The sequence below is a fragment of the Heterodontus francisci genome, chromosome 22, assembly GCF_036365525.1.
Source record: "Heterodontus francisci isolate sHetFra1 chromosome 22, sHetFra1.hap1, whole genome shotgun sequence".
In the NCBI taxonomy this organism is placed as follows: domain Eukaryota; kingdom Metazoa; phylum Chordata; class Chondrichthyes; order Heterodontiformes; family Heterodontidae; genus Heterodontus; species Heterodontus francisci.
Window position 1 is genome coordinate 38,443,734 of NC_090392.1, and position 21,761 is coordinate 38,465,494.

At 44.0% G+C, this 21,761-nt stretch overlaps 2 non-coding genes across 2 annotated transcripts; both read right to left on the reverse strand.

Moving 5' to 3' along the window:
• Nucleotides 1–351: 351 nt before the first annotated feature.
• trnav-cac (transfer RNA valine (anticodon CAC)) lies at nt 352–424 on the reverse strand. Its single transcript has one exon. It is a non-coding gene; the product is annotated as a tRNA-Val (tRNA).
• A 20,891-nt stretch (nt 425–21,315) lies between these two features.
• On the reverse strand, nt 21,316–21,388 carry trnav-cac (transfer RNA valine (anticodon CAC)). The gene has a single exon. It is a non-coding gene; the product is annotated as a tRNA-Val (tRNA).
• Between the last annotated feature and the right edge of the window lie 373 nt (nt 21,389–21,761).

A 21,761-nucleotide genomic window follows, 5' to 3' on the forward strand; every position in this document is an offset into this window, starting at 1 on the left:
GTAATTGGACAGTGCGGGTCAAAATATTGCGGCGTGCCCCTGTCTCAACGAATGTGGAGCTGGCAAAAGTGAATTGCTGATGTGCTTTTGCCTCGTCTGAAATGAGACTTAGATCAGCTGTGACTTAGCAAGCTAGTGTTGCAGGTTTCTATTCTAATCTGAGCCAAATGAAGTGCAAGTGCTAGGTTTTGAAGAACTTTCTGCAGCATCAGGACAAGAAAGAGGACCGATTGCAAGGCATTGTGCACACAATGTGCAAGAGAAATAGGACTTTGAGAAATTGTGTTGTGTTAATGGGGAATGTCAATGTTTGCAGAGACGGTGGTCAGAAGTTTGGATTTGTTTCGAAAATGTTTCTGCCCAGTTTCGAACTGAGTACCTTTCGCGTGTGAGACAAACGTGATCACCACTACACTACAGAAACTCAGCACGGTTGCAGGGTTGAGGAAGCTGCAAGTATTGTTAAACTATACAGTCATGATCTATTTGTGGTGCTTGTTTCATTGAAATGCAATTCCACTGTGACATTTTGCAAGGCTGCAGAGGTATTGACCCAGCAATGGACGCTCAGCAGTGCACAACACATTGCCAGGCCATTCAGGCCATCGTACCATTGCCACTTTTTTCAAAGACTTGCCAGTTGGGCCCACTTCCTTCGCTCTGCTTTTGTTTGACTCTCCTTTCATGCAATTATCCAATTCCCTTTTTTGTAAACTCTCACTTAAGAAACTAAGTTTGGAAGAGGTGCAGCAGCTGCTGCAGTGTCAATGCACAGTGTGCCATCATTGACAAGATTCCCTTCCCCAACCACTCCAAGACATCCACTTGGGATTCTTGCCAAGTTCTGGATTTCATTTCTCATTATTTACTGATTGCACTGACACATATTTGTGCTTTTAAACTCTTTATTTTTATCAAATGCGTCATTATTTTGCTGATTTGCAACATACAATGTGATTACCCGAGCAGTAGAATGCGTAACAGAGGCAGTTAAATAATGGGGGCGAAGCTTCTCTACAGCTATATAATGTCCTGGTTAGACCCCACCTGTAGTATTCTGCATAGTTCTGGGCATTCAACTTTATAAAGTATACACATTGGCCTTGGTATACAGGGCAGTTCAGATCCAGCAGAATGTTTTCAGAGTTCAAATGGTTAGATTAGGAAGCCATGTCCCCGCTTCCACAGAGACAGCTGTTGGTTTCCACCTGGTGCCTCACTTGTTTCTGAATTTCAAGGTGTAGAATGAAATCAAGCAACGTAACCCAAGTTTGCAATGCATTCCATGCAATCATCAACCACATCATTCCCGTCTTCCTCACCTTAGCTGCACAGCCCTCCAAACGTTGCAATCCACGTCACACAGGATTTGTTCCAGGATTAAACTTTCAGTCGGATGATATTAATATCTGTGCCCGTATCTTGAAATGAGATTCTCAGCGATATCCAACACAAATTGAATTGTATAGATGACAGGCAAATACAGGAAAACAGGTCAGTATGCAACACAATCCCATGGTGCCTATTTTCAGATGCACAATATTCATCTTTTCCAGCAAATGAAAGAATTTTTCAGTGAATCATTTGTAAAGTCAGTGTTAATGGCATTTGTGCCTTTCTTTCTTCTCGTTTTGCAACATACTGGCGCCTAAATCCAATTAATGTATATTCATGTTTTTTGGGGAGACCAAACGCAGACTGGGTGATCGCTTTGCGGAACACGTCCGCTCAGTCCGCAAGCAGGACCCTGAGCTTCTGGTTGCTTGCCATTTCAAGACTCCCCGCTGCTCTCATGCTCACATCTCTATCCTGGGCTTGCTGTAGTGTTCAAGTGAACAACAACGCAAGCTCGAAAAACAGCATCTCGTTGACCGATTAGTTCAGTTTCGTGATGCAGCACTGAAACAGGCCCTTCGGCCCACCGAGTCTGTGCCGACCATCGACCACCCATTTATACTAATCCTACACGAATTCCATATTCCTACCACATCCCCACCTTCCCTATATTTCCCTACCACCTACCTTTACTAGGGGCAATTGGGAATGGCCAATTAACCTATCAACCAGCAAGTCTTTGGCATGTGGGAGGAAACCGGAGCACCCGGAGGAATCCCACGCAGACACAGGGAGAACTTGCAAACACCACACAGGCAGTGCCCAGAATTGAAACCGGGTCGCTGGAGCTGTGAGGCTGCGGTGCTGACCATTGCACACGAGAGCGTGCCGGACTGAATATTGAGTTCAATAATTTCAGATCATGACGGGCCCCCCATTATACTTTCACTTTTTGTTATTTTTCTTTTTTACATTTTTTACATTTTTTTGTATGTTTATTTTATTTCATCTTAGTTTGTTCAGTTTACTTACCCACTGTTTTGTTTTCATGTTTGTACTTGCTGCTGTTCAATTTTCAGTCCGTTAACAGTCCTATCTGTACTAATGCTTTGTCTTTCAAAACACAATTAACATATTGTTTGCCTTTGCTCCATGACCTTCTGGTCAGCTATTCTGTGGCCTTCTCCTTTGTTATCTCTTGCTCCACCCCCGCTTTACTTGCTTCTAACCTTTGACTTTTCTAATATTTGCCAGTTCTGAAGAAGGGTCACTGAGCCGAAATGTTAACTCTGCTTCTCTCTCCACAGATGCTGCCAGACCTGCTGAGTATTTCCAGAATTTCTTGTTTTTATTTCAGATTTCCAGCATCCACAGTATTTTGCTTTTATTCATGTATATTCTTCCTCAGTTCAATATGAAGGAGCGGGTTGATATTGAGCGGAGCCGCAGTGCATCTCATTTTCAACGCCACCTTGTTAGTTTTCCTGTTACTCGCCGAATGAAGAACAATACAAAGTGATAATTTGGCACGTCTGCCTGTTTCCTTAGCTTCAGTTACAGAATCAGCTGCGTCCGTCTTTAAGGGAGGCAAAGTACTCTTCGAGCTCTGCGTGACGCTGAATAGTTATGTTAATCTGCATCAATAAACCCAGGTATGTCTCTGTTACTGACTGAACAAAACGCGAATAAGTCTGTGAGCGACTGTCATAACTTAAATAACTTTTTCCCCTCTGCGTGTCATGAACCTTTACCCCTTGTCATAATTGCGGCTGCATGTTAAGAGCTGCGTTTTCAAGGTGCTTAAGACACCAAGAATCTGCCGCAGCAGTGGTTAAATTGAAAAGGATTTTTGCCCCTTTTACCCAAAAAGAAATGTTCAGGAGGAGCATTTTCCCCAAACTTGTTTCCACCGGAGATTCATCATTGCAACTCAAAGAAAGTTTCAGTCACTTGGGTGTTCTGTTAGAGCTGCTCGGAGGTTTAGTGACCCGGATATCATGTGCCTACGTTTTGCTGAGCCTGTGCTTGGTTTCTGGGGAGATTTGGCCCGGGTTGTGCTATTTTACCTCCCTGAGATGGCCAGTAACCTGTTGAGTGAGGCAGCAGACCCCTCTTGCTGCTAGCAGCGAGTAATTGGACAGTGCGGGTCAAAATATTGCGGCGTGCCCCTGTCTCAACGAATGTGGAGCTGGCGAAAGTGAATTGCTGATGTGCTTTTGCCTCGTCTGAAATGAGACTGAGATCAGCTGTGACTTAGCAAGCTCGTGTTGCAGGTTTCTATTCTAATCTGAGCCAAATGAAGTGCAAGTGCTAGGTTTTGAGGAACTTTCTGCAGCATCAGCACAAGAAAGAGGAGCGATTGCAAGGCATTGTGCACACAATGTGCAAGAGAAATAGGACTTTGAGAAATTGTGTTGTGTCAATGGGGAATGTCAATGATTGCATGCACCGTGGTCAGAAGTTTGGGTTTGTTTCGAAAATGCTTCTGCCCAGTTTCGAACTGGGGATCTTTTGCGTGTGAGAGCAACGTGATCACCAGAACACTACAGAATCTCAACACGATTACAGGGCTGAGGAAGCTGCAAGCATTGTTAAACTATACAGTCATGATCTATTTGTGGTGCTTGTTTCATTGAAATGCAATTCCACTGTGACATTTTGCAAGGCTGCAGAGGTATTGACCCAGCAATGGACGCTCAGCAGTGCACAACACATTGCCAGGCCATTCAGGCCATCGTACCATTGCCACTTTTTTCAAAGACTTGCCAGTTGGGCCCACTTCCTTCGCTCTGCTTTTGTTTGCCTCTCCTTTCATGCAATTATCCAATTCCCTTTTTTGTAAACTCTCACTTAAGAAACTAAGTTTGGAAGAGGTGCAGCAGCTGCTGCAGTGTCAATGCACAGTGTGCCATCAGTGACAAGATTCCCTTCCCCAAGCACTCCAAGACATCCACTTGGGATTCTTGCCAAGTTCTGCATTTCATTTCTCATTATTTACTGATTGCACTGACACATATTTGTGCTTTTAAACTCTTTATTCTTATCAAATGCGTCCTTATTTTGCTGATTTGCAACATACAATGTGATTACCCGAGCAGTAGAATGCGTAACAGAGGCAGTTAAATAATGGGGGCGAAGCTTCGCTACAGCTATATAATGTCCTGGTTAGACCCCACCTGGAGTACTCTGCATAGTTCTGGGCATTCCACTTTATAAAGTATACAAATTGGCCTTGGTATACAGGGCAGTTCAGATCCAGCAGAATGTTTTCAGAGTTCAAATGGTTAGATTAGGAAGCCATGTCCCCGCTTCCACAGAGACAGCTGTTGGTTTCCACCTGGTGCCTCACTTGCTTCTGAATTTCAAGGTGCAGAATGAAATCAAGCAACGTAACCCAAGTTTGCAATGCATTCCATGCAATCATCAACCACATCATTCCCGTCTTCCTCACCTTAGCTGCACAGCCCTCCAAACGTTGCAATCCACGTCACACAGGATTTGTTCCAGTATTAAACTTTCAGTCGGATTATATTAATATCTGTGCCCGCATCTTGAAATGAGATTCTCAGCGATATCCAACACAAATTGAATTGTATAGATGACAGGCAAATACAGGAAAACAGGTCAGTATGCAACACAATCCCATGGTGCCTATTTTCAGATGCACAATATTCATCTTTTCCAGCAAATGAAAGAATTTTTCAGTGAATCATTTGTAAAGTCAGTGTTAATGGCATTTGTGCCTTTCTTTCTTCTCGTTTTGCAACATACTGGCGCCTAAATCCAATTAATGTATATTCATGTTTTTTGGGGAGACCAAACGCAGACTGGGTGATCGCTTTGCGGAACACGTCCGCTCAGTCCGCAAGCAGGACCCTGAGCTTCTGGTTGCTTGCCATTTCAAGACTCCCCGCTGCTCTCATGCTCACATCTCTATCCTGGGCTTGCTGTAGTGTTCAAGTGAACAACAACGCACGCTCGAAAAACAGCATCTCGTTGACTGATTAGTTTAGTTTCGTGATGCAGCACTGAAACAGGCCCTTCGGCCCACCGAGTCTGTGCCGACCATCGACCACCCATTTATACTAATCCTACACGAATTCCATATTCCTACCACATCCCCACCTTCCCTATATTTCCCTACCACCTACCTTTACTAGGGGCAATTGGGAATGGCCAATTAACCTATCAACCAGCAAGTCTTTGGCATGTGGGAGGAAACCGGAGCACCCGGAGGAATCCCACGCAGACACAGGGAGAACTTGCAAACACCACACAGGCAGTGCCCAGAATTGAAACCGGGTCGCTGGAGCTGTGAGGCTGCGGTGCTGACCATTGCACATGAGAGCGTGCCGGACTGAATATTGAATTCAATAATTTCAGATCATGACGGGCCCCCCATTATACTTTCACTTTTTGTTATTTTTCTTTTTTACATTTTTTACATTTTTTTGTATGTTTATTTTATTTCATCTTAGTTTGTTCAGTTTACTTACCCACTGTTTTGTTTTCATGTTTGTACTTGCTGCTGTTCAATTTTCAGTCCGTTAACAGTCCTATCTGTACTAATGCTTTGTCTTTCAACACACAATTAACATATTGTTTGCCTTTGCTCCATGACCTTCTGGTCAGCTATTCTGTGGCCTTGCCCAATCTACACCTTCTCCTTTGTTATCTCTTGCTCCACCCCCACTTTACTTGCTTCTAACCTTTGACTTTTCTAATATTTGCCAGTTCTGAAGAAGGGTCACTGAGCCGAAATGTTAACTCTGCTTCTCTCTCCACAGATGCTGCCAGACCTGCTGAGTATTTCCAGAATTTCTTGTTTTTATTTCAGATTTCCAGCATCCACAGTACTTTGCTTTTATTCATGTATATTCTTCCTCAGTTCAATATGAAGGAGCGGGTTGATATTGAGCGGAGCCGCAGTGCATCTCATTTTCAACGCCACCTTGTTAGTTTTCCTGTTACTCGCCGAATGAAGAACAATACAAAGTGATAATTTGGCACGTCTGCCTGTTTCCTTAGCTTCAGTTACAGAATCAGCTGCGTCCGTCTTTAAGGGAGGCAAAGTATTCTTCGAGCTCTGCGTGACGCTGAATAGTTATGTTAATCTGCATCAATAAACCCAGGTATGTCTCTGTTACTGACTGAACAAAACGCTAATAAGTCTGTGAGCGACTGTCATAACTTAAATAAATTTTTCCCCTCTGCGTGTCATGAACCTTTACCCCTTGTCATAATTGCGGCTGCATGTTAAGAGCTGCGTTTTCAAGGTGCTTAAGACACCAAGAATCTGCCGCAGCAGTGGTTAAATTGAAAAGGATTTTTGCCCCTTTTACCCAAAAAGAAATGTTCAGGAGGAGCATTTTCCCCAAACTTGTTTCCACCGGAGATTCATCATTGCAACTCAAAGAAAGTTTCCGTCACTTGGGTGTTCTGTTAGAGCTGCTCGGAGGTTTAGTGACCCGGATATCATGTGCCTACGTTTTGCTGAGCCTGTGCTTGGTTTCTGGGGAGATTTGGCCCGGGTTGTGCTATTTTACTTCCCCGAGATGGCCAGTAACCTGTTGAGTGAGTCAGCAGAGCCCTCTTGCTGCTAGCAGTGTGTAATTGGACAGTGCGGGTCAAAATATTGCGGCGTGCCCCTGTCTCAACGAATGTGGAGCTGGCGAAAGTGAATTGCTGATGTGCTTTTGCCTCGTCTGAAATGAGACTTAATTCAGCTGTGACTTAGCAAGCTCGTGTTGCAGGTTTCTATTCTAATCTGAGCCAAATGAAGTGCAAGTGCTAGGTTTTGAGGAACTTTCTGCAGCATCAGGACAAGAAAGAGGAGCAATTGCAAGGCATTGTGCACACAATGTGCAAGAGAAATAGGACTTTGTGAAATTGTGTTGTGTTCATGGGGAATGTCAATGATTGCATCCATCGTGGTCAGAAGTTTGGGTTTGTTTCGAAAATGTTTATGCCCAGTTTCGAACTGGAGACCTTATGTGTGTGAGACAAACGTGATCACCACTACACTACAGAAACTCAGCACGGTTGCAGAGCTGAGGAAGCTGCAAGTATTGTTAAACTATACAGTCATGATCTATTTGTGGTGCTTGTTTCATTGAAATGCAATTCCACTGTGACATTTTGCAAGGCTGCAGAGGTATTGACCCAGCAATGGACGCTCAGCAGTGCACAACACATTGCCAGGCCATTGAGGCCATCGTACCATTGCCAGTTTTTTCAAAGACTTGCCAGTTGGGCCCACTTCCTTCGCTCTGCTTTTGTTTGCCTCCACTTTCATGCAATTATCCAATTCCCTTTTTTGTAAACACTCACTTAAGAAACTCAGATTGGAAGAGGTGCAGCAGCTGCTGCATTGTCAATGCACAGTGTGCCATCATTGACAAGATTCCCTTCCCCAAACACTCCAAGACATCCACTTGGGATTCTTGCCAAGTTCTGGATTTCATGTCTCATTATTTACTGATTGCACTGACACATATTTGTGCTTTTAAACTCTTTATTTTTATCAAATGCGTCCTTATTTTGCTGATTTGCAACATACAATGTGATTACCCGAGCAGTAGAATGCGTAACAGAGGCAGTTAAATAATGGGGGCGAAGCTTCGCTACAGCGATATAATGTCCTGGTTAGACCCCACCTGGAGTATTCTGCATAGTTCTGGGCATTCCACTTTATAAAGTATACAAATTGGCCTTGGTATACAGGGCAGTTCAGATCCAGCAGAATGTTTTCAGAGTTCAAATGGTTAGAATCGGGGGCCATGTCCCCGCTTCCACAGAGACAGCTGTTGGTTTCCACCTGGTGCCTCACTTGCTTCTGAATTTCAAGGTGTAGAATGAAATCAAGCAACGTAACCCAAGTTTGCAATGCATTCCATGCAATCATCAACCACATCATTCCCGTCTTCCTCACCTTAGCTGCACAGCCCTCGAAACGTTGCAATCCACGTCACACAGGATTTGTTCCAGGATTAAACTTTCAGTAGGATTATATTAATATCTGTGCCCTCATCTTGAAATGTGATTCTCAGCGATATCCAACACAAATTGAATGGTATAGATGACAGGCAAATACAGGAAAACAGGTCAGTATGCAACACAATCCCATGGTGCCCATTTTCAGATGCACAATATTCATCTTTTCCAGCAAATGAAAGAATTTTTCAGTGAATCATTTGTAAAGTCAGTGTTAATGGCATTTGTGCCTTTCTTTCTTCTCATTTTGCAACATACTGGCGCCTAAATCCAATTCATGTATATTCATGTTTATTGGGGAGACCAAACGCAGACTGGGTGACCGCTTTGCGGAACACGTCCGCTCAGTCCGCAAGCAGGACCCTGAGCTTCTGGTTGCTTGCCATTTCAAGACTCCCCGCTGCTCTCATGCTCACATCTCTATCCTGGGCTTGCTGCAGTGTTCCAGTGAACAACAACGCAAGCTCGAAAAACAGCATCTCGTTGACCGATTAGTTTAGTTTCGTGATGCAGCACTGAAACAGGCCCTTCGGCCCACCGAGTCTGTGCCGACCATCGACCACCCATTTATGCTAATCCTACACGAATTCCATATTCCCACCACATCCCCACCTTCCCTATATTTCCCCACCACCTACCTTTACTAGGGGCAATTGGGAATGGGCAATTAACCTATCAGCCAGCAAGTCTTTGGCATGTGGGAGGAAACCGGAGCACCCGGAGGAATCCCACGCAGACACAGGGAGAACTTGCAAACACCACACAGGCAGTGCCCAGAATTGAAACCGGGTCGCTGGAGCTGTGAGGCTGCGGTGCGAACCACTGCACACGAGAGCGTGCCGGACTGAATATTGAGTTCAATAATTTCAGATCATGACGGGCCCCCCATTTTAATTTCACTTTTTGTTATTTTTCTTTTTTACATTTTTTACATTTTAGGTATGTTTATTTTATTTCATCTTAGATTGTTCAGTTTACTTACCCACTGTTTTGTTTTCATGTTTGTACCTGCTGCTGTTCAATTTTCAGTCCGTTAACAGTCCTATCTGTACTAATGCGTTGTCTTTCAACACACCATTAACATATTGTTTGCCTTTGCTCCATGACCTTCTGGTCAGCTATTCTGTGGCCTTGCCCAATCTACACCTTCTCCTTTGTTATCTCTTGCTCCACCCCCGCTTTACTTGCTTCTAACCTTTGACTTTTCTAATATTTGCCAGTTCTGAAGAAGGGTCACTGAGCCAAAATGTTAACTCTGCTTCTCTCTCCACAGATGCTGCCAGACCTGCTGAGTTTTTCCAGAATTTCTTGTTTTTATTTCAGATTTCCAGCATCCACAGTATTTTGCTTTTATTCATGTATGGTCTTCCTCAGTTCAATATGAAGGAGCGGGTTGATATTGAGCGGAGCCGCAGTGCATCTCATTTTCAACGCCACCTTGTTAGTTTTCCTGTTACTCGCCGAATGAAGAACAATACAAAGTGATAATTTGGCACGTCTGCCTGTTTCCTTAGCTTCAGTTACAGAATCAGCTGTGTCCGTCTTTAAGGGAGGCAAAGTACTCTTAGCGGCTCTGCGTGACGCTGAATAGTTATGTTAATCTGCATCAATAAACCCAGGTATGTCTCTGTTACTGACTGAACAAAACGCTAATAAGTCTGTGAGCGACTGTCATAACTTAAATAACTTTTTCCCCTCTGCGTGTCATGAACCTTTACCCCTTGTCATAATTGCGGCTGTTTGTTAAGAGCTGCGTTATCAAGGTGCTTAAGACACCAAGAATCTGCTGCAGCAGTGGTGAAATTGAAAAGGATTTTTGCCCCTTTTACCCAAAAAGAAATGTTCAGGAGGAGCAATTTCCCCAAACTTGTTTCCACCGGAGATTCATCATTGCAACTCAAAGAAAGTTTCAGTCACTTGGGTGTTCTGTTCGAGCTGCTCGGAGGTTTAGTGACCCGGATATCATGTGCCTACGTTTTGCTGAGCCTGTGCTTGGTTTATGGGGAGATTTGGCCCGGGTTGTGCTATTTTACCTCCCCGAGATGGCCAGTAACCTGTTGATTGAGGCAGCAGACCCCTCTTGCTGCTAGCAGCGAGTAATTGGACAGTGCGGGTCAAAATATTGCGGCGTGCCCCTGTCTCAACGAATGTGGAGCTGGCGAAAGTGAATTGCTGATGTGCTTTTGCCTCGTCTGAAATGAGACTTAGATCAGCTGTGACTTAGCAAGCTAGTGCTGCAGGTTTCTATTCTAATCTGAGCCAAATGAAGTGCAAGTGCTAGGTTTTGAGGAACTTTCTGCAGCATCAGGACTAGAAAGAGGAGCGATTGCAAGGCATTGTGCACACAATGTGCAAGAGAAATAGGACTTTGAGAAATTGTGTTGTGTTAATGGGGAATGTCAATGATTGCATATATCGTGGTCAGAAGTTTGGGTTTGTTTCGAAAATGCTTCAGCTCAGTTTCGAACTGGGGACCTTTGGTATGTCAAACAAACGTGATCACCACGACACTACAGAAACTCATCACGGTTGCAGGGCTGAGGAAGCTGCAAGTATTGTTAAACTATACAGTCATGATCTATTTGTGGTGCTTGTTTTATTGAAATGCAATTCCACTGTGACATTTCGCAAGGCTGCAGAGGTATTGACCCAGCAATGGACGCTCAGCAGTGCACAACACATTGCCAGGCCATTCAGGCTATCGTACCATTGCCAGTTTTTTCAAAGACTTGCCAGTTGGGCCCATTTCCTTCGCTCTGCTTTTGTTTGCCTCTCCTTTCATGCAATTATCCAATTCCCTTTTGTGTAAACTCTCACTTAAGAAACTAAGTTTGTAAGAGGTGGAGCAGCTGCTGCAGTGTCAATGCACAGTGTGCCATCATTGACAAAGATTCCCTTCCCCAACCACTCCAAGACATCCACTTGGGATTCTTGCCAAGTTCTGGATTTCATTTCTCATTATTTACTGATTGCACTGACACATATTTGTGCTTTTAAACTCTTTATTTTTATCAAATGCGTCCTTATTTTGCTGATTTGCAACATACAATGTGATTACCCTAGCAGTAGAATGCGTAACAGAGGCAGTTAAATAATGGGGGCGAAGCTTCGCTACAGCTATAAAATATCCTGGTTAGACCCCACCTGGAGTACTCTGCATAGTTCTGGGCATTCCACTTTATAAAGTATACAAATTGGCCTTGGTATACAGGGCAGTTCAGATCCAGCAGAATGTTTTCAGAGTTCAAATGGTTAGATTCGGAGGCCATGTCCCCGCTTCCACAGAGACAGCTGTTGGTTTCCACCTGGTGCCTCACTTGCTTCTGAATTTCAAGGTGTAGAATGAAATCAAGCAACGTAACCCACGTTTGCAATGCATTCCATGCAATCATCAACCACATCATTCCCGTCTTCCTCACCTTAGCTGCACAGCCCTCTAAACGTTGCAATCCACGTCACACAGGATTTCTTCCAGGATTAAACTTTCAGTAGGATTATATTAATGTCTGTGGCCGCATCTTGAAATGAGATTCTCAGCGATATCCAACACAAATTGAATTGTACAGATGACAGGCAAATACAGGAAAACAGGTCAGTATGCAACACAATCCCATGGTGCCCATTTTCAGAGGCACAATATTCATCTTTTCCAGCAAATGAAAGAATATTTCAGTGAATCATTTGTAAAGTCAGTGTTAATGGCATTTATGCCTTTCTTTCTTCTCGTTTTGCAACTTACTGGCTCCTAAATCCAATTCATGTATATTCATGTTTATTGGGGAGACCAAACGCAGACTGGGTGACCGCTTTGTGGAACACGTCCGCTCAGTCCGCAAGCAGGACCCTGAGCTTCTGGTTGCTTGCCATTTCAAGACTCCCCGCTGCTCTCATGCTCACATCTCTATCCTGGGCTTGCTGCAGTGTTCCAGTGAACAACAACGCAAGCTCGAAAAACAGCATCTCGTTGACCGATTAGTTTAGTTTCGTGATACAGCACTGAAACAGGCCCTTCGGCCCACCGAGACTGTGCCGACCAGCGACCACCCATTTATACTAATCCTACACGAATTCTATATTCCCACCACATCCCCACCTTCCCTATATTTCCCTACCACCTACCTTTACTAGGGGCAATTGGGAATGGCCAATTAACCTATCAACCAGCAAGTCTTTGGCATGTGGGAGGAAACCGGAGCACCCGGAGGAATCCCACGCAGACACAGGGAGAACTTGCAAACACCACACAGTCAGTGCCCAGAATTGAAACCGGGTCGCTGGAGCTGTGAGGCTGCGGTGCTAACCACTGCACACGAGAGCCTGCCGGACTGAATATTGAGTTCTATAATTTCAGATCATGACGGACCCCCCATTGTACTTTCACTTTTTGTTATTTTTCTTTTTTACATTTTTTTGTATGTTTATTTTATTTCATCTTAGTTTGTTCAGTTTACTTACCCACTGTTTTGTTTTCATGTTTGTACTTGCTGCTGTTCAATTTTCAGTCCGTTAACAGTCCTATCTGTACGAATGCTTTGTCTTTCAACACCACTAACATATTGTTTGCCTTTGCTCCATGACCTTCTGGTCAGCTATTCTGTGGCCTTGCCCAATCTACACCTTCTCCTTTGTTATCTCTTGCTCCACCCCCACTTTACTTGTTTCTATCCTTTGACGTTTCTAATATTTGCCAGTTCTGAAGAAGGGTCACTGAGCCGAAATGTTAACTCTGCTTCTCTCTCCACAGATGCTGCCAGACCTGCTGAGTATTTCCAGAATTTCTTGTTTTTATTTCAGATTTCCAGCATCCACAGTATTTTGCTTTTATTCATGTATAGTCTTCCTCAGTTCAATATGAAGGAGCGGGTTGATATTGAGCGGAGCCGCAGTGCATCTCATTTTCAACGCCACCTTGTTAGTTTTCCTGTTACTCGCCGAATGAAGAACAATACAAAGTGATAATTTGGCACGTCTGCCTGTTTCCTTAGCTTCAGTTACAGAATCAGCTGTGTCCGTCTTTAAGGGAGGCAAAGTACTCTTAGCGGCTCTGCGTGACGCTGAATAGTTATGTTAATCTGCATCAATAAACCCAGGTATGTCTCTGTTACTGACTGAACAAAACGCTAACAAGTCTGTGAGTGACTGTCATAACTTAAATAACTTTTTCCCCTCTGCGTGTCATGAACCTTTACCCCTTGTCATATTTGCGGCTGCATGTTGAGAGCTGCGTTATCAAGGTGCTTAAGACACCAAGAATCTGCTGCAGCAGTGGTTAAATTGAAAAGGATTTTTGCCCCTTTTACCCAAAAAGAAATGTTCAGGAGGAGCATTTTCCCCAAACTTGTTTCCACCGGAGATTCATCATTGCAACTCAAAGAAAGTTTCAGTCACTTGGGTGTTCTGTTCGAGCTGCTCGGAGGTTTAATGACCCGGATATCATGTGCCTCCGTTTTGCTGAGCCTGTGCTTGGTTTATGGGGAGATTTGGCCCGGGCTGTGCTATTTTACCTGCCCGAGATGGCCAGTAACCTGTTGATTGAGGCAGCAGACCCCTCTTGCTGCTCGCAGCGAGTAATTGGACAGTGCGGGTCAAAATATTGCGGCGTGCCCCTGTCTCAACGAATGTGGAGCTGGCGAAAGTGAATTGCTGATGTGCTTTTGCCTCGTCTGAAATGAGACTTAGATCAGCTGTTACTTAGCAAGCTAGTGTTGCAGGTTTCTATGCTAATCTGAGCCAAATGAAGTGCAAGTGCAAGGTTTTGAGGAACTTTCTGCAGCAGCAGGACTAGAAAGAGGAGCGATTGCAAGGCATTATGCACACAATGTGCAAGAGAAAGAGGGCTTTGAGAAATTGTGTTGTGTTAATGGGGAATGTCAATTATTGCATTTTCGTGGTCAGAAGTTTGGGTTTGTTTCGAAAATGTTTCGGCCCAGTTTCGAACTGGGGACCTTTTATGTATTAGACAAACGTGATCACCACTAAACTACAGAAACTCAGCACGTTTGCAGGTCTGAGGAAGCTGCAAGTATTGTTAAACTGAAACAAAAACAAGAAATGCTGGATTCACTCAGCAGGTCTGGCAGCATCTGTGGAAAGAGAAGCAGAGTTAACGTTTCGGGTCAGTGACCCTTCTTCAGAACTGTTAAACTATACAGTCATGATCTATTTGTGGTGCTTGTTTCATTGAAATGCAATTCAACTGTGACATTTCGCAAGGCTGCAGAGGTATTGACCCAGCAATGGACGCTCAGCAGTGCACAACACATTGCCAGGCCATTCAGGCCATCGTACCATTGCCAGTTTTTTCAAAGACTTGCCAGTTGGGCCCATTTCCTTCGCTCTGCTTTTGTTTGCCTCTCCTTTCATGCAATTATCCAATTCCCTTTTTTGCAAACTCTCTCTTAAGAAACTAAGTTTGTAAGAGGTGGAGCAGCTGCTGCAGTGTCAATGCACAGTGTGCCATCATTGACAAAGATTCCCTTCCCCAACCACTCCAAGACATCCACTTGGGATTCTTGCCAAGTTCTGGATTTCATTTCTCATTATTTATGATTGCACTGACACATATTTGTGGTTTTAAACTCTTTATTTTTATCAAATGCGTCCTTATTTTGCTGATTTGCAACATACAATGTGATTACCCTAGCAGTAGAATGCGTAACAGAGGCAGTTAAATAATGGGGGCGAAGCTTCGCTACAGCTATATAATGTCCTGGTTAGACCCCACCTGGAGTACTCTGCATAGTTCTGGGCATTCCACTTTATAAAGTATACAAATTGGCCTTGGTATACAGGGTAGTTCAGATCCAGCAGAATGTTTTCAGAGTTCAAATGGTTAGATTCGGAGGCCATGTGCCCGCTTCCACAGAGACAGCTGTTGGCTTCCACCTGGTGCCTCACTTGCTTCTGAATTTCAAGGTGTAGAATGAAATCAAGCAACGTAACCCAAGTTTGCAATGCATTCCATGCAATCATCAACCACATCATTCCCGTCTTCCTCACCTTAGCTGCACAGCCCTCTAAACGTTGCAATCCACGTCACACAGGATTTGTTCCAGGATTAAACTTTCAGTAGGATTATATTAATATCTGTGCCCGCATCTTGAAATGAGATTCTCAGCGATATCCAACACAAATTGAATTGTATAGATGACAGGCAAATACAGGAAAACAGGTCAGTATGCAACACAATCCCATGGTGCCCATTTTCAGATGCACAATATTCATCTTTTCCAGCAAATGAAAGAATTTTTCAGTGAATCATTTGTAAAGTCAGTGTTAATGGCATTTGTGCTTTTCTTTCTTCTCGTTTTGCAACGGACTGGCGCCTAAATCCAATTCATGTATATTCATGTTTATTGGGGAGACCAAACGCAGACTGGGTGACCGCTTTGCGGAACACGTCCGCTCAGTCCGCAAGCAGGACCCTGAGCTTCTGGTTGCTTGCCATTTCAAGACTCCCCGCTGCTCTCATGCTCACATCTCTATCCTGGACTTGCTGCAGTGTTCCAGTGAACAACAACGCAAGCTCGAAAAACAGCATCTCGTTGACCGATTAGTTTAGTTTTGTGATACAGCACTGAAACAGGCCCTTCGGCCCACCGAGTCTTTGCCAACCATCGACCACCCATTTATACTAATCCTACACGAATTCCATATTCCTACCACATCCTCACCTTCCCTATATTTCCCTACCACCTACCTTTACTAGGGGCAATTGGGAATGGCCAATTAACCTATCAACCAGCAAGTCTTTGGCATGTGGGAGGAAACCGGAGCACCCGGAGGAATCCCACGCAGACACAGGGAGAACTTGCAAACACCACACAGGCAGTGCCCAGAATTGAAATCGGGTCGCTGGAGCTGTGAGGCTGCGGTGCTAACCACTGCACACGAGAGCGTGCCGGATTGAATAATGAGTTCAATAATTTCAGATCATGACGGGCCCACCATTTTACTTTCACTTTTTGTTATTTTTCTTTTTTACATTTTTTATATTTTTTTGTATGTTTATTTTATTTCATCTTAGTTTGTTCAGTTTACTTACCCACTGTTTTGTTTTCATGTTTGTACTTGCTGCTGTTCAATTTTCAGTAAGTTAACAGTCCTTTCTGTACGAATGCTTTGTCTTTCAACACACCATTAACATATTGTTTGCCTTTGCTCCATGGCCTTCTGGTCAGCTATTCTGTGGCCTTGCCCAATCTACACCTTCTTTGTTATCTCTTGCTCCACCCCCGCTTTACTTGCTTCTAACCTTTGACTTTTCTAATATTTGCCAGTTCTGAAGAAGGGTCACTGAGCCGAAATGTTAACTCTGCTTCTCTCTCCACAGATGCTGCCAGACCTGCTGAGTATTTCCAGAATTTCTTGTTTTTATTTCAGATTTCCAGCATCCACAGTATTTTGCTTTTATTCATGTATAGTCTTCCTCAGTTCAATATGAAGGAGCGGGTTGATATTGAGCGGAGCCGCAGTGCATCTCATTTTCAACGCCACCTTGTTAGTTTTCCTGTTACTCGCCGAATGAAGAACAATACAAAGTGATAATTTGGCACGTCTGCCTGTTTCCTTAGCTTCAGTTACAGAATCAGCAGTGTCCGTCTTTAAGGGAGGCAAAGTACTCTTAGCGGCTCTGCGTGACGCTGAATAGTTATGTTAATCTGCATCAATAAACCCGGTATGTCTCTGTTACTGACTGAACAAAACGCTAATAAGTCTGTGAGCGACTGTCATAACTTAAATAACTTTTTCCCCTCTGTGTGTCATGAACCTTTACCCCTTGTCATAATTGCGGCTGCATGTTAAGAGCTGCGTTATCAAGGTGCTTAAGACACCAAGAATCTGCTGCAGCAGTGGTTAAATTGAAAAGGATTTTTGCCCCTTTTATCCAAAAAGAAATGTTCAGGAGGAGCATTTTCCCCAAACTTGTTTCCACCGGAGATTCATCATTGCAACTCAAAGAAAGTTTCAGTCACTTGGGTGTTCTGTTAGAGCTGCTCGGAGGTTTAATGACCCGGATATCATGTGCCTACGTTTTGCTGAGCCTGTGCTTGGTTTATGGGGAGATTTGGCCCGGGTTGTGCTATTTTACCTCCCCGAGATGGCCAGTAACCTGTTGATTGAGGCAGCAGACCCCTCTTGCTGCGAGCAGCGAGTAATTGGACAGTGCGGGTCAAAATATTGCGGCGTGCCCCTGTCTGAACGAATGTGGAGCTGGCGAAAGTGAATTGCTGATGTGCTTTTGCCTCGTCTGAAATGAAACTTGGATCAGCTGTTACTTAGCAAGCTAGTGTTGCAGGTTTCTATTCTAATCTGAGCCAAATGAAGTGCAAGTGCTAGGTTTTGAGGAACTTCCTGCAGCATCAGGACTAGAAAGAGGAGCGATTGCAAGGCATTGTGCACACAATGTGCAAGAGAAAGAGGGCTTTGAGAAATTGTGTTGTGTTAATGGGGAATGTCAATGATTGCATATATCGTGGTCAGAAGTTTGGGTTTGTTTCGAAAATGTTTATGTTCAGTTTCGAACTAGGGACCTTTTGTGCGTTAGGCAAACGTGATCACCACTACACTACAAAAACTCCACATGCTTGCAGAGCTGAGGAAGCTGCAAGTATTGTTAAACTATACAGTCATGATCTATTTGTGGTGCTTGTTTCATTGAAATGCAATTCCACTGTGACATTTCGCAAGGCTGCAGAGGTATTGACCCAGCAATGGACGCTCAGCAGTGCACAACACATTGCCAGGCCATTCAGGCCATCGTACCATTGCCAGTTTTTTCAAAGACTTGCCAGTTGGGCCCATTTCCTTCGCTCTGCTTTTGTTTGCCTCTCCTTTCATGCAATTATCCAATTCCCTTTTTTGTAAACTCTCACTTAAGAAACTAAGTTTGTAAGTGGTGGAGCAGCTGCTGCAGTGTCAATGCACAGTGTGCCATCATTGACAAAGATTCCCTTCCCCAACCACTCCAAGACATCCACTTGGGATTCTTGCCAAGTTCTGGATTTCATTTCTCATTATTTACTGATTGCACTGACACATATTTGTGCTTTTAAACTCTTTATTTTTATCAAATGCGTCCTTATTTTGCTGATTTGCAACATACAATGTGATTACCCGAGCAGTAGAATGCGTAACAGAGGCAGTTAAATAATGGGGGCGAAGCTTCGCTACAGCTATATAATGTCCTGGATAGACCCCACCTGGAGTACTCTGCATAGTTCTGGGCATTCCACTTTATAAAGTATACAAATTGGCCTTGGTATACAGGGCAGTTCAGATCCAGCAGAATATTTTCAGAGTTCAAATGGTTAGATTCGGAGGCCATGTCCCCGCTTCCACAGAGACAGCTGTTGGTTTCCACCTGGTGCCTCACTTGCTTCTGAATTTCAAGGTGTAGAATGAAATCAAGCAACGTGACCCAAGTTTGCAATGCATTCCATGCAATCATCAACCACATCATTCCCGTCTTCCTCACCTTAGCTGCACAGCCCTCTAAACGTTGCAATCCACGTCACACAGGATTTGTTCCAGGATTAAACTTTCAGTAGGATTATATTAATATCTGTGCCCGCATCTTGAAATGAGATTCTCAGCGATATCCAACACAAATTGAATTGTATAGATGACAGGCAAATACAGGAAAACAGGTCAGTATGCAACACAATCCCATGGTGCCCATTTTCAGATGCACAATATTCATCTTTTCCAGCAAATGAAAGAATTTTTCAGTGAATCATTTGTAAAGTCAATGTTAATGGCATTTGTGCTTTTCTTTCTTCTCGTTTTGCAACATACTGGCGCCTAAATCCAATTCATGTATATTCATGTTTATTGGGGAGACCAAACGCAGACTGGGTAACCGCTTTGCGGAACACGTCCGCTCAGTCCGCAAGCAGGACCCTGAGCTTCTGGTTGCTTGCCATTTGAAGACTCCCCGCTGCTCTCATGCTCACATCTCTATCCTGGGCTTGCTGCAGTGTTCCAGTGAACAACAACGCAAGCTCGAAAAACAGCATCTCGTTGACCGATTAGTTTAGTTTCGTGATACAGCACTGAAACAGGCCCTTCGGCCCACCGAGTCTGTGCCGACCATCGACCACCCATTTATACTAATCCTACACGAATTCCATATTCCTACCACATCCCCACCTTCCCTATATTTCCTTACCACCTACCTTTACTAGGGGCGATTGGGAATGGCCAATTAACCTATCAACCAGCAAGTCTTTGGCATGTGGGAGGAAACCGGAGCACCCGGAGGAATCCCACGCAGACACAGGGAGAACTTGCAAACACCACACAGGCAGTGCCCAGAATTGAAACCGGGTCGCTGGAGCTGTGAGGCTGCGGTGCTAACCACTGCACATGAGAGCGTGCCGGACTGAATATTGAGTTCAATAATTTCAGATCATGACGGGCCCCCCATTTTACTTTCACTTTTTGTTATTTTTCTTTTTTACATTTTTTACATTTTTTTGTATGTTTATTTTATTTCATCTTAGTTTGTTCAGTTTACTTACCCACTGTTTTGTTTTCATGTTTGTACTTGCTGCTGTTCAATTTTCAGTCCGTTAACAGTCCTATCTGTACGAATGCTTTGTCTTTCAACACACCATTAACATATTGTTTGCCTTTGCTCCATGACCTTCTGGTCAGCTATTCTGTGGCCTTGCCCAATCTACACCTTCTCCTTTGTTATCTCTTGCTCCACCCCCGCTGTACTTGCTTCTAACCTTTGACTTTTCTAATATTTGCCAGTTCTGAAGAAGGGTCACTGAGCCGAAATGTTAACTCTGCTTCTCTCTCCACAGATGCTGCCAAACCTGCTGAGTATTTCCAGAATTTCTTGTTTTTATTTCAGATTTCCAGCATCCACAGTATTTTGCTTTTATTCATGTATAGTCTTCCTCAGTTCAATATGAAGGAGTGGGTTGATATTGAGCGGAGCCACAGTGCATCTCATTTTCAACGCCACCTTGTTAGTTTTCCTGTTACTCGCCGAATGAAGAACAATACAAAGTGATAATTTGGCACGTCTGCCTGTTTCCTTAGCTTCAGTTACAGAATCAGCTGTGTCCGTCTTTAAGGGAGGCAAAGTACTCTTAGCGGCTCTGCGTGACGCTGAATAGTTATGTTAATCTGCATCAATAAACCCAGGTATGTCTCTGTTACTGACTGAACAAAACGCTAATAAGTCTGTGAGCGACTGTCATAAGTTAAGTAACTTTTTCCCCTCTGCGTGTCATGAACCTTTACCCCTTGTCATAATTGCGGCTGCATGTTAAGAGCTGCGTTATCAAGGTGCTGAAGACACCAAGAATCTGCCGCAGCAGTGGTTAAATTGAAAAGGATTTTTGCCCCTTTTACCCAAAAAGAAATGTCCAGGAGGAGCATTTTCCCCAAACTTGTTTCCACCGGAGATTCATCATTGCAACTCAAAGAAAGTTTCAGTCACTTGGGTGTTCTGTTGGAGCTGCTCGGAGGTTTATTGGCCCGGATATCATGTGCCTACGTTTTGCTGAGCCTGTGCTTGGTTTCTGGGGAGATTTGGCCCGGGTTGTGCTATTTTACCTCCCTGAGATGGCCAGTAACCTGTTGATTGAGGCAGCAGACCCCTCTTGCTGCTAGCAGCGAGTAATTGGACAGTGCGGGTCAAAATATTGCGGCGTGCCCCTGTCTCAACGAATGTGGAGCTGGCGAAAGTGAATTGCTGATGTGCTTTTGCCTCGTCTGAAATGAGACTAAGATTCGCTGTTACTTAGCCATCTCGTGTTGCAGGTTTCTATTCTAATCTGAGCCAAATGACGTGCAAGTGCAAGGTTTTGAGGAACTTTCTGCAGCATCAGGACTAGAAAGAGGAGCGATTGCAAGGCATTGTGCACACAATGTGCAAGAGAGATAGGGCTTTAAGAAATTGTGTTGTGTTAATGGGGAATGTCAATGATTGCATATATCGTGGTCAGAAGTTTGGGTTTGTTTCGAAAATGTTTCTGCCCAGTTTCGAACTGGGGACCTTTTGCGTGTGAGACAAACGTGATCACCACTACACTACAGAAACGCAGCACGGTTACATGGCTGAGGAAGCTGCAAGTATTGTTAAACTATACAGTCAAGATCTATTTGTGGTGCTTGTTTCATTGAAATGCAATTCCACTGTGACATTTTGCAAGGCTGCAGAGGTATTGACCCAGCAATGGACGCTCAGCAGTGCACAACACATTGCCAGGCCATTGAGGCCATCGTACCATTGCCAGTTTTTTCAAAGACTTGCCAGTTGGGCCCATTTCCTTCGCTCTGCTTTTGTTTGCCTCTCCTTTCATGCAATTATCCAATTCCCTTTTTTGTCAACTCTCACTTAAGAAACTAAGTTTGTAAGAGGTGGAGCAGCTGCTGCAGTGTCAATGCACAGTGTGCCATCATTGACAAAGATT